The sequence below is a fragment of the Limanda limanda genome, chromosome 3 (assembly GCF_963576545.1).
Source record: "Limanda limanda chromosome 3, fLimLim1.1, whole genome shotgun sequence".
Classification (NCBI taxonomy): domain Eukaryota; kingdom Metazoa; phylum Chordata; class Actinopteri; order Pleuronectiformes; family Pleuronectidae; genus Limanda; species Limanda limanda.
The window spans coordinates 19,106,312-19,117,636 of NC_083638.1; positions in this window are offsets into that span (position 1 = coordinate 19,106,312).

Below are 11,325 nucleotides of genomic sequence, written 5' to 3' on the forward strand. Positions count from 1 at the left end.
GGTGTGAGCATCAACACATTGACATAACAAAGCCGTCTCTGTTTCCGTTGCATTAATTTGACCTTGTTATCTTTATGTGTGAGGAAATATTTGTGTTTTTGTTTTTAAACTCTTGGGACGGTTTTGGACACAGGTTTACTTTTCCCTGCAGAATATATTAAACACATAGTGTCTCCCAGGTAGTATAAAGGGAAACCCTGAATACACTTAGTGGAGTGATACTTTTTCCATTCAACAATTTCTGCTCATTGGAGGAAAAAAGTCACTGTCACACTCTAAATAAACCATCATTACCAAGCCCATTTCTTTGGGATCAGTAATGATGTTTATGTTTGTATAGTATGAAATTGTTTTTCCTTTTATGTTGTGATGGCAAACATAATTACTGCCATATGTTTGACATAATGTTTTTACAGTTTGGATAAATGAATCCCTGATGTACCTGTAGCAGGTACTTGTACCAAGGTAGGAAGTAGTTGTGTGTGTGTGTGTGTGGGGGGGGGGGGGGTCACTATCAACATCTTTCCCAGATATCTTAATGAGCAACATTTCCTCATTATGTTAATTAAATAAAATGTTATCCGACCGGCATTATCTCTTTTATTTACTTATCTTAATATAATTTTATTTTGCAAATGAGTTTATAACCATGCTGTCTGAGAGACAGGGTCCTCAATACTGCTGTATTTGATTCAAATCTAGATATACTGTATTCCTGAAGTTATGCTGTAGAGCAAGTGCACAACCATTAAAATGCAATTATACTCTTCAGATGTGGTACCTACAGTAAATGGGACCGGAGAGATCACTGGGCCTTAAAGCAACAGACCCTGGTTTGAGAAGTGACCGCTGAGATCAGATACCAAATGCAATCTGAAATGTATTTGTCCCTCAGTTTATGTTATCTGCAGTCATTCTCCAGCAGGTTGGGCAGGGGAGCGTTTTCATGTCTGTGCCCAGGTGGCCATTGTGTCATATTAATTTGTTCATCGGTCTTTATACAGGACCCAAGCTACAATGGGACTCACTTGCACTGTGACTATCTAAAAAATAATGGGTGATTTTTCATGTGTATCACAGATGGTGTTTTATCATGGACATTGTTGAAGAACAATTCTTACACAGACATGGCTCATAGCTTATAGAGCATCTGTTACTTACAGCATACTCTCCGAAACATCAAATCTGAACAGATTTACTGTACTAACTGTGTTGTAAAAGGGGAGTTTGCTTGTTGCGGTCCAATTTTGTTCATTGCAACCCAACAGTGTGTGTGTGTAAATTTGTCACTGTGTATGTGTGTGTGTGTGTGTGTGTGTGTGTGTGTGTGTGTGTGTGTGTGTGTGTGTGTCTGTGTGTGTGTTCATCACAGTCAGGCCAGCCAGCTGCTAACTGCCATCCTGAATCAGTTTGATGGAACACACAATGTACACATGCACTACACACACACACACACACACACACACACACACACACACACACACACACACACACACACACACACACACACACACACACAAAGTTCTTTCTCAATGAATAAAAGGACCCTCTTAAACTCAGCCCTCCTTGTATCCTGTAGTGTAGAGGTGGGAGAACGAAAATAAATCCTGTGAACATTCAAATATAAAGCTGCTACCAGAATCCTTCTTTATGTCTTTCGGTGCAATAGCTATCAATTCTTACCATTTTACAGTCTATTCAGAGTGCAGAGAGCCAATCAGGTAAAATATCTATCCATCTACTCCTGTTTTTTGCCATCTAAGATCATTTTGCTTCTTTCTGTGAAGCAAAACATGTATGTACTCTTTGACATAGACATGTGCACCCACAAGTGGTTTCCACACATGCACGCACACACACACATAAACACACACACACACACACACACACAGCGTAACACTTCAGCACAGTGTGTGGCCTATTCATTTACGTTTCACAGAACACACTGTAAAGGTCGTGCTTACTTATGCTAAACATTATGGTAATTCATAACATTATGGACCCCTTAGTGTGTGTGACCATACATATCATTAAGAGAAGAGTGCGTACCTCGATACAAGTGTATCCAATTTGAGACGCAGCTGGGTGCATATAGAAAACTGGCTGTCCCACTCAAGCGTTCGCATGTTGAACTCCTTTGACCAAATACAGTATACTATCATTTGAACAGTGATTAAACGTATAAATGTAGTTTGCAAGTTGCCGCTTTGTCAGTAAACAAGAGGCAGTGTTTTCTCTTGTCACTGTGGACACGAGATGTGCTCTAATACTGTCACCGGTAATGAATCTGAGCGCATCGTGATAAGCAGCGTCGAGGGGCCTGAGAGTGTAAGGCTGCTGCATCCATTTAAATCATATCTGAGGAGTCAAACAATGATAAACAATGTTCCCCTTACTGTCATCGGCCCTTTGTTTAAAGTGAGACGTTATTTATTTCGGTTTAAGAGTCCTAATTTAAACCCCGAGCACCTAAGCTATTTCAATTTATTGTCATTTAACAGATTCCACTTTAATAGAAAAATTTATATCACACATATTAAAACTGGTAATATTATTTTCTTGTATTATGGTGGTGAGCAGGGGACTAGTTTTGGCTGGATTTAAAGAGAGAGAGAGAACGAGAGACTGTGTGCCTATGTTTTGAGCATTCATCACTGTGTAAATATATAGCACATGTTCTGTATGAGCCCCATCAAGAGAACTGGAGCTGTTGGTTCAAAGTTCATAGATCTCACCTGACAATACAAAAGTTGTGAGTCCTATCTTCCCACTAGAAGCTCTTCTTCAATGATTATGATGTTAATTTAAACACTAAATTTGTGATACACCACTTGGACCTTTATAATTTTCCCCATGTCTTGCTGGGATAAATGTTTGAATCATCATCCATTCAAGCCGGTCTGACAGGTACCGATTGGGCTGGAATGCGACTCACACCGGAGATGATAGCTTTCACCTCTACTTCTAATTGGATCAACACCCGGATGCAACCATCTTGGTCCGAGACAATCCGCCTGAAGCTGCCAAATCGCTTCACAGCTCTATCAGACGAACTCTGGGCCAACCACTTGATTGGTTTCTCTGGCTTCTCTCCTCTTTTACCGTACTAAGAGGGAACACTTGCAGCTCATTCATCACCTCTGGACCTTATTCTGCAGTTTCCTCTGTCCTCAAGAGAGCAAATTAGAAGAGCACCTCCAAGGGCCAAGTCCTCCTCTCGCCACTGGCCCCTGAGGGAGGCTGAGATCAGTAAAAGCTGTGAAGGTCCCCCTCGTCCAGCAAAAGCAGAGATCACCTGGGATCATTGATCTGTCCCCAGTCCGTTGGTACATGCTGAACGTCTGTTGTTTCCAGACAATGCCCAGCCGTAATCCCTCTGGACGTCTCCCCCACCGTGTTTCAATAACTTCTGACTTCTTTAATGCAGTTACCCACCAGTCCCAGGGGGCCACAGCCTCCGACATACAAACAAGCTTCAGGGTTTACTGCCGTCATTGTCATCCGATGTCACTAGAGTAATAGTCCAAATTGGATCAAATGACAAAGTTTCCAACAGCCCCCCCTGACACATTCTAACTTCAAACTTTTTTTTAATTTCCTCAAGCAGTGTGGAGAGTCAGCTTTTTATCTTTGGTCCCACAACAGCTTGTGGTACATGTAGTTTCATTGGGCTCCTTTGTCCTCTTACAGAACACACAATATGGTCTTGGCCTTTTAACCTGTTCTAGAACCCCCTGTCTGTCTTTAACAGGGGCAGTGAATATCCACCCAAACAAACAAGATGACACATTGTTGTCTAACCCACGTGATTGACTATTTAAATCACAGTCACTAGAAAAAAACCCAAGAGAGGAGGAGGAAAGGAAGGACACAGGGAAGGAGAGAAGGAGATGGATGATGTGATGGGGAATCAAAGAGACAGTTTTAGAGGAGGAGAGGAGGTGAAATAAAAGATTAATTGAGAGTTATCGTGAAGGGTGAATTCAGCAGCACTCAGCTTACCTTCCTTCTGTACTTTAAGCTATGATATAGTAGCTACTGGCTTATAGTAACCTATTTATATTTCAGATTGAAGATGTTGTTTCAAAACAAGTTTGAAACACCATTCACTAGCACTGTGCACAGAGTCAGAGCATCTGGTCCAACTGGAACACACTTAGTACCATACGGATGGCTGTGCATGTTTTATTATAACAATGTACCATTTTCTTGAACTTTTCTTGTTATTTTTAAGACAGATTTCCAAACTTCCATGCAGCCACTGGTTTCATTTAATCTCAGGACGCAATTAAAAATAGACCTGCAAAGCCTTGAGAGTTGCTTAATATACACAATAAATCACAGTGAACAACTCATTTGTATATTCATTTACATTTTGATATTTTCCAAAGACTATTTTAATACTCGCCTCAAAGTTCCATTCAACAATGTTTCAGAAGACGGATAGTCGTCTGCCACAAAGCCGCTCCCTGTTTAGCGACAGCCAGCTCTGATGGTGTGAAGAGGATAATGGTTGTTTTTCTCTTTGAAATTGTTGCTGGTCAACAGCTGACTGAAAAATGTCCAGAGATCAGAGTGTCCTTAAATGCACCGACAGGAAGAGAACAAACAAGCATACAACAATAACCTTATTTTGTCAGAAAAGCTAATTTAGTGTTCACTTAGATGGATCACCAATTTTAAACACGTTTGAAGTCTGTGAAAGTTAATCAGGGAGCGCTGCGATACTATAAAACCAAAAACTGTCAACCTTTAAATACTTATGATGATACACTCTAGAAAATAGACAAACATCAGGAGGAACAAGGGGATTAAATAATCTGTTCAGATGTGTCTTTTCGTTGACCATTTTACCTGACAACTGGACTTGAAGATATTTATTATCGTTGTATAGTGATTATTATTGTAAAAATAATAAAATGGGTCTAAACTTAATGCAGCAATGCAACAATAAGGTCATAGATCACCCACCTTCTTAAACCATTCCACATCCCTGTTGCCAACTGAATGTTAAGGTAGAGTCTGTCCAGATAGAGAACAGGCAGAATGTGAGAACAGCTGTCTGATCTCGCTGAGCGAGAGAGCCTGGGCCTGTGCGAGAGAAAGGACGGATGGAGGGAGTGTCGCAGATAATAGGTGACTCTATTTGGAGGTGAGACATGTGGAGGTGGAGAGCAAAGTGAAAGAGGACAGATGGATGGAGTGAGGCAGCGGGATGAGAGTAGATAATGGCGAGACATAATATCCGTCCGAGAGAGGAGGCAAGAAGAGGGGAGAGAAAACAGGTAAAGTGAGGCAAAGCATGCGAGGATGGATGGAGCGATAGTAAGGATGGAAGGTTAGAGGCAGAGGGATGAATGTGGATAATGGCCTCGGATCTAATGTGTGGAAGCAGGAAAGTCATTGACGTGATCGTAGGGACTGTTATGCGTGCAGGAAAGGCGCAATGACTATAGATAATGGGCTTCATCTAATGTCTGGAGGGAGGAGAGGTTATAGAGATGAGGAGCGATAGCGCGATGAATGGACAGGAGAAGTGCGATGGCTCTATCTTCATACCTGTGCTGCAGCTGGAACACGTACTGATAGCCCATGTATTTCCGTTAACTGATATCTTGATAGTCTTGTCCGTCTCCCAGTCACAGATGCAGACTGTGTAGGGAATGTGACACTGTGTACTGTGACCCTGAACTCTCCATCAGTGTCACAGACGGATTCCGGCACATGTGGTGCCTGTAACAAATAAACTGAGTCCTGTGAGTGTACTGTACGTAGTGCAGGTAATGGGCTTAATCTAATGTCTGCAGAAGGGGGAGAGGAGAAGGATGGAGACAGGTAGAGATGGATGTGTGGAGAGAGGACTGGAGGCAGGAGTGTAAAATACGGTTAGATGTAATGTCCGGAGACAGAAAGGACGAGGAGAGAGCGGAGTGCTGGAGAGAGACAGGGGCGGACGGAGGGATGCAAGAGCCAAGCATAAATAATGAGATAGGTCTAATATGTGGAGGAGTTGCGAGAGGACACAGGGGAGGAAATGGGGAGAACCGGTGCATTGTGGGACAGGGTACGAGGAGGGATAGTGTGGAGAGAGCGAGAGATGGATGGATGGACAGTGGAGGGATGAGTGTAGATAATGGCCAAACCTAATGTCTGGAGGGCAGACATCCATCTGACTGACCGAATTATAGTCCGGCTCACTTTCTACAGACTAATTACTGGAACACAGGATTCTCTCTCTGTCTCTCTCCCTCTGTGTCTTTGTCTCCCTCTCTGTTTCAGTACCCCGGGTGATTTTGAGGGCTTGTGAGAGGGCAGGGTGCCCATGCTGATAACACACATCTGTGCTCATCGTGTAGATCGGCTCACCTGCCCTCTTTTCTCCTTGTTAGCACACATCCTCACATGCCCTCCCTTCCTCTAACAGATGGTTTCCCCAAGAAAATACAGTTTGGAACCAGCCCACCACTGTGCCTATTTGCCTCATTTTCCCTTTTGCCCTGCTCCCTTGTCAACTATCTGTTCCTGGCCCGATCTAAAGAGGATGAACATTAGACTTCCTGTCTGCCACACTGCTGGTCAGGACTGTTGTAATTCACTCACTGAAAAATAAAGTTACAGAAGAAGGTTACACTATATGTGAGGAAGCTACATGCAATGTGGAATATTTATCGTGACCCTGCTGAATGCTCCTTTGGTGAATTTCGATCGTGTTCAGCTGACTTGTTAATGATGGAGGTTGTGGGGAAGAATGTGTATTGAAAGCTACAAAGCTGCCAAACATTTCCCCTGTTAACTCTTGTGTTTAATAAAAGTAAGTACTGGAAATAAAGGAAATGTCAGCATAAAGTGCTTTTATAGGATGTTGTGTCACCAGAGCACCTTCATTGAGCCTTGGCATGAATTCTTGAAGCAGTGTCTTTTATGCGTGCTGTGGATACAGCACAACTCTTTTGTAAGAAATTCTATTATGAGTATTTCGAAGGCGGAGAAATGATTCCTTTAGCTGGGCTGGACTTATACGCTTGTGTTTAGTTAGATTGAGGTATCGTCTCTCCGACTGCTCTTGGATTCAATTTACCTCATTTTGAGGCCTATCAAACCATGCCCCCCCCCCATCCCTTTTAGATATGGCTTTTGTGTTCCTCGCTTTGACAATATTTAATGCGCTGTCAAAGACATTCATTGTAGTTTGACCACGCTTGGAAAACACAACCCACAAGAGACAGTTGTGGCAGTAAACACTTGTCCGCTTGTTGAGCACCCAGTGAATGATGACTTATCTGACCATGTGATTTTTCTCTGCAACATACACTACCTGCACAATTGTTCTGCATCACTTGTGTCAGTACATTTTAGGTACAATACTGTAGTTACACACTCCAACTTTGGGTTGGAAAATTAAGGCACCTGATCCAGGTTTTAGCTTCTCAAATAATCAAAATATGCAGTATTGGTGGCATTTGTCCATTCCTTCCCTAAATCATCTTTAAATGTGTGTAAGATTTGACAGGATTTCTTTTCAAGTTAAACTGTCTTTGTCTGTGACATCCGATCAAGCGCCTCAGAAGTTGATATACCTGCACAAATAGCCAGCGTTATAACTGTGCAGCCTAACCTCCTAATTTCCAGTAATTATAATCATGACAGAATGGTAAATTATGAATGACACATTCATTTTGAACCTCTTCTTGCTGTATCCTTGCATCATCATATTTATAATTATCAGTTGTGTTGTTTGCTGCCCCGCATCAAAAGTAGCTCATGCTGGAACTTCTCCAAATCAATTCTTCTGTTTTAAGGTCATACTTAAAACTCCATATTGAACTGGAACAGAGGGTTACAGACATCACAGACAAATTCACTTCATTAACTAACAGATCAATTTCAGCTAATCATTTTACCAATCTATAACTCTCCCGGGGGACTTTCAGCAGTCAGTGTCTGTTTGTTTCTTGCTGCTCTTAAATGATCCATTAATTAAGACAAATTATTCCATTTCAAAGACTGTAGGACGTCGTGTCCTATGGCCAGCATAACCTGCGTATATGTGCCTTGGCTGTTTACAGGAGGCTTTAGAGAAGCTGTTATGATGTTAAAAGAAAAGAGCAAAGAGCAGAAGGTAGGTTGTCTGTCAGTTTGGATATGTGTGTGTACACTGTGTTTGCTTCTGTTTATGTGCATTCATGTTTTAAATGTCTCTTTGTCGAGAGAATACAACAAATATGTTTTATCTTGTATTGGTGTGTGTGTGTGTGTGTGTGTGTGTGAGTGTGTGTGTGTGTGTGTGTGTGTGTGTGTGTGTGTGTGAGTGACACAGACGATAATTAATTCTAGCTCTGTGGTTCTACCTGTGGACATGCGTATGTCCCCTAAGGACAAGCAGTATAGCTAATGAATGAATTAACATAACAACACTGTTTAGCATGCCCTGTAATTTACAAAAATTATGTAAATAAAATTAAAAAAATGTTTATACAATTGTATCAAATTCATTTGACAGGGCTGCAAACATCTCAAATGATTGTAAAGGTAAAACCGAGACAAACATGTTATAGTCCAAGTGCATTAAAGTATAAGTGAAAGATGGGAATGGAAGTCAGTAGAGTGAATACCACGCCCAACTGTCCTTAGATTCCATCAAGCCACAACAAAACACACACACACACACTCATAGACATCAGTCTTCTTAGCCAATTTTTTCTTTAAATCAAGATCCCTGCATTGTTTTTGGAGAAATTCACAGAAATCTGAAAAACTTTCCTTATTTCGCCCCCTTAATCGAATCCCCTCCAATATAAAATGTTTTTTTCCTTTCTTTTTATTGTTTGAGTAGTTTTTGCATTATCCTATTAACAGACATACAATCAAATATACAACAGTATCCAATACAAATATGAGCTCCATGTACCATGTTTTTTTTAAGGCTTCAGAGTTTAAAAAAAGTTGTATAAAGTGCAGATGTGAAAACTGTAGACTAGTTATTATACTTTATCTTTTAGCAGTTCATACGTTATTTTTTTGTTCCAAACACTAGTCTAGTCAAGTGAGTCTGGTGTTCAACCCCCCCTGTGGCATGAGATAAAATTGCTAATCACTAAGTTGGACAGTAAGCTTTGCCTGGATGTTCAATCTGGTTTATATTGTTAAGCTGATCCTGCTCCATGCCAGGGGGTTTGTCTTGCCGTCTTCATGAGGATTTCAGCATTAATATTCTGTTGGTCGGTTCGACCAGAGGTAGCAACAGAGTAGGTCTTCTTAAAAAATGCGGCCTTGTTTCTTCTTCTGTAGTTTTGCTGGTGTAGCTGCAGTATCTCCTCTGCGAGAGTTGCTTACGATGTGCTCTGACATTCATCCCGCATCTGAGCCACTGCTCAGGATTTCACAGCCTCCGCCTTGTCGGCTTTGATGTTGTGGCTCTTGAACTGAGGATCAACCAGGGATGCCATGTTTAGGAGGTCATCTTTGGCAGCATCATCATATTTCTCATTCAAACAGCTTTGATGGTGTTGGTGAGCTCTGAGTCATCAGCTTCTGGCTTCAAGCTCTCCTCATTGAAGAGCTGCAGCACAGGTTTCAGGTATACTCGTGCTTCACCTCAAAGGGCATCAGTGAAGTTAACAAGTGGAGGGCAGCCCCTCAGTGTCCTGCATGACGGAGACAAGTGCCTGGTCTTTTTTTATCAGCTGATAAAACCTTTGCAATGTCCTTCTGCTGCTCCGGCACTTGTGCTATTACTGAATGGCAGGACCCCCTCCTGGTGGGTTATTTTGTGATCAACTTGTGCTTTTGCAGCTTGAGCTTCTCTTGAGCGGCTGCTACCTCTCTTTCCTTTTTCTGTGAGGGAGAAGAAAGAACGGAGCGGACATCCATGGCTCTTTGGATTCTCTGTACTCACATTATTTTCCTGACATTTCTGTGTGTGTTTGTTCTCTAACGTTACACATCAGTGTATACTACTACATTTTTGGTTTATACTTGTACTACTGTTTTTTAAATTGTAAGAAATAAGCTCTAGTTTTATCTGATTTAAAAGTTTGAAAGAAAATAATGGGGAAAAAATCGAATAATAAAAACACCATTTCAAGCTCAAACATTCTGCTTTTCTGTTCCTCTTTGTTTACTTTGAGGGACTCAGAACTTGCTTTTTTTCCTATCTTGTATCGCCTCTATCTCTAAATGTATGTATGGAGTTTTTCTCTTTTATGATAAGACGCCTCAGCAGTTTCTTTCACAGTGCATCAACTGAATGTATGGGGGGAAAATGCTGAGAGTTCTCCATTGCTTATAAAAGAAAAGCAATTGGATTAGCCTGAATATAGACAAGAGTTTTTTGTATAAAACGTGTGAGTGGGTGGGCGGGGTTGTCCTTCGGGGTTGTGTTATATTTCAGGAGTAAACCATTATTTGTTCATTCATTTTCAACTGGTGGGTTTTTTTTATGAAGTGAGTATGAATGTATCTGTGGTCTGACTGTGAGTTTTGCCTTATGGGTATTTTGTATCCATATAGTGAGACTTTCGATTTGAATCAGTCTTGATTGTGTTGGTTTGTTCAGTTTAAGAAGGAGTTGAGCTTCTGAAAACTGCTATAACATGATTTGCAGCCAAAGAGGAAATTGTTGGTGTTTCCCAACATCTTCACTGCAGGAAACAAATAAAATCTGCAGCCAAGAATCACCTGTGTAACAGATGATTAGCTCAAAAAGAGTTGAATGTCAGGCGAGATAATTATGCAAGAGGAATGGGAGTGGTTGGAATGGGACAGTGATCAGATGTCCAGGCAAACACAGATTTCAGCCAAAAACCGCTGATCTATTAGATATTTATATTAGGATGAGAGAAGTGCGGTTCAGATCCCTCCACTGTTAGTCTTATCTTACCAATGGTAATTGTGTTATGCACAGTGTGATAGGTCACTAAACTGTGAAGGATTAATGCAGGACATGGCATTAACTCAGAGTAAAAGGGAGTTTAGCTTCATCAGTGAAAATATTTGTTCATTTATTTAGTGACAGTAGCTAAAACTAAAGTGCTGAATGTACTGTGGGGAAAACAACAGTGTTGTGTTTTTATACATATTGCAAGGGAAGAATCTATTTAATTTAGCTTTCAGTCGCAGAAAATAATTTGTGGATGTTGATGTAAAGAGTCTGACACATGCATAGTGTTTAGATCAGTTTTGCATATCCACATAATAATTAGGATCTATAGTGGAAGAAAATGTTTGGCCTTGACAGTGCTCTGCACTCTACTGAGGCACATTCTAGTTTAAACTGTGTATATCTGCTTATTAATGAATGCACTTTACATGCTCTAGTTGTTTTAC